We start from the raw sequence: 2563 nt of genomic DNA on the forward strand, positions 1-2563 counted from the left end.
TTTGGTTTTCACCAGCCCCTTAGCTGTGAACTTAAGAGTGTGCAGAAACAAATAAAGAAGCCTGGCCAGGAGCCAGGAGCCAACAAGCTCTGGTTCCGAGAATCAGTTTTACAGCCCTGATCAAAGATATCTCAGTGTACCGATGAGCAACCCGAGGGCCTCACGTACACCCACACACAACCACTGAGCTACACCCGGGCCACACATTTCTGATAAAGCTTCCTCTGCCTGATGTGCTTCCTCTTCTGTTTTGTCTAGAGTGGAAGGGTGATGGCAGGGTGACACCAGCATGATCAACAGCTCTCTTCCTCATTCCCTTCAGCAGCTCGGCACAGACGGTGTCTATTTGTGTACCTTCTTAGACTGCTGACTGTCAAGTGTACAGAACACTTACTGACACGTCATCTCAACACTGGCTGCAGGACCCCTGTGACATTAACTCCTGTCTCCTGTGGACTTCACTATCGCATGTGAGCCTCCATGAGTGCCTGGCATTTTGGTTTAATGCACACACTTTCACTTTGAGCTTTTAGCTCAGGGTAGGACCTGCAGGGGTTTTATTGGGGGGGGAGGGTTGTTGTTGTTTGGTTGTTGTTATTGTTGTTGTTGTTTTTATTCTTGTTGTTTTCCCAAAAAGAAATGAATACGAGAACATGATTACGAGAACAAAAAAAAAAAAAAAAAAAGGAGGGAGTCACAGTGTGTTGAGGAGATTCCTCTTTTAAAAGTGAAAACTTCACAATCCTACAGTTTCTGATGGTGTGCGTTCTTGTGGGAGATGACAGTTAATTCTTTTTTGGTTTTGTTTTGTTTTTCGAAACAGGGTTTCTCTGCATAGCCCTAGCTGTCCTGGACTCAATTATGCAAACCAGGCTGGTCTCGATCTCACAGAGATTTGCCTGGCTCTACCTCTGGAGTGCTGGAGTGCGGGGATTAGAGATGTGGGCCACCACACCAGGTCTGAGATGACAGTGTTTGTAATCACAGTGGCACTGGATGGAGATTCTCCCTGCCTGCCGGTTGTTTCTAGGGAATCACAAATTGTCCCCTGAAATCGATTATGAAGCCCCAACGCCCTGACTCAACATTCTCTAGGAGCTTTATTTATGATTTCAAAATAAACTTAAAAGTATCTTTGAACTTTGGACAAATTGATCTGGGGGGCGGGGGGGTCTTGTGCGGCTGCGGCTGCAGGCTCGACCTTACGATGAAGAAGTGTGCAAACCTTGCTGGTGGTCCCTAGGCAATCTAGAAGCCTGCAGTGTGTGGTAGGTGAGCAGTTCAGGTATCAGGGCAAAGGTAAGAGCTACCTCATGCTCTCTCAGATCCCTGGAGGGCTTCTCTTCAGTTTCTCTACAGAGTGGAATGAATGTTTCCGGCCTCTCCCAGGGTTGCGGACTGCTCGCTAAGGGATGCAAGGAGAGAAAGTTACATCTTCTTTGTGAACCTCCCACGCTGCCAAGGGAACACCAGGGACCCAGGAGCCAGAAAAACAAAAATCCACGCTACAGTTTGATGTTGTACCGACTTCACCAAGTGTGCACAATGCTTTAGCATGAATGATGGGGCCACAGTGGGGTCCTTGGCCTAAAGAGTACCCCCTAGAAAGTCAGTCTGGTCCAGAGAAAAGCTGGACATGGGGAGTAAATCAAAACGGGAGAGGGTTGCAGCAGCCTCCTTGTCCCCGCCCCCGTCCTTCCCTCCCTCCATTCCTCCCAAACGAAGGGTTTTTTTTTTTTTTCTATGTAGCCCAAACAGACCTCAAACTCGAGTCCTCCTAGGGCTGGGATCCAAGTGAGTGACTTACAGAGTAAAACAGAAGCAGAGTAAAGGGACCACTGGGCACATGCTCAGATGCCAGGGATGCAGAGCGAGAACATGGTGGCAGCTAAACTTGCAAGTGACAGTGGAAACTCTATGTTCCGGTCTAAGCGTGGGGACTTTCTCCAACTGAGCCTTGGTTCCAGGAAAACTAACCCGAGCTCTTCCCTTTTTCCTATCAGGAAGCCCAAGTTGCTTAGTCGCTAGTGGGAACAAACGGATTTTCTTTTTCAGAATTCACCACAAGGTGGCACCAGACACCCGTAGACGTGCTAAGGTCGATTCCCTCCGGGTGGACAGTGGCATTGGATCAACCGATCAGGCCGGATTCAAAAGAAAGAGATCTCATTGTCCAGAAAAGTCACACTGGCCAAAGAAGGAACTAGGCCCACGGAAAACAAGACGCCTATTTTAAAGAGTTTGGGAGGAGTAGCACAGAGGCGAGATATCATCTGCATTGCAACTCCTCAGTAAAACGGAAAGTTTCGCAAGAAACTTTGATTAGACAGTAAAGTGTGAGAAACAGACGCTTGACCTGACAGGGGACAGTAAAGTGTGGGAAACAATCGATGGAGAACCCAGAGAGGCAATTACCAATTACCGACCTGCAGATGGGCGCGGGTGGTGTCTGGAGACAGGGACTGATGGCGGAGAAATCGGCCTGTGACTGATCTCTTGACGTTTGCTGGCATTTTCCAATGGTAAAGCGAGTGCGCCAATAAGCCCCACACAAATGAGTACT

General features: G+C 48.4%; 1 long non-coding RNA gene across 1 annotated transcript; it reads left to right on the forward strand.

Annotated features, from left to right (window-relative positions):
- Positions 1-255: 255 nt before the first annotated feature.
- On the forward strand, positions 256-1135 carry LOC120094241 (uncharacterized). The gene is made up of 2 exons (XR_015627989.1): positions 256-470; positions 824-1135. It is a non-coding gene; the product is annotated as an uncharacterized LOC120094241 (long non-coding RNA).
- The last annotated feature ends 1428 nt before the right edge of the window (positions 1136-2563 follow it).

Source organism: Rattus norvegicus, chromosome 8, assembly GCF_021556685.1.
Source record: "Rattus norvegicus strain SHRSP/BbbUtx chromosome 8, alternate assembly SHRSP_T2T, whole genome shotgun sequence".
Lineage (NCBI taxonomy): Eukaryota > Metazoa > Chordata > Mammalia > Rodentia > Muridae > Rattus > Rattus norvegicus.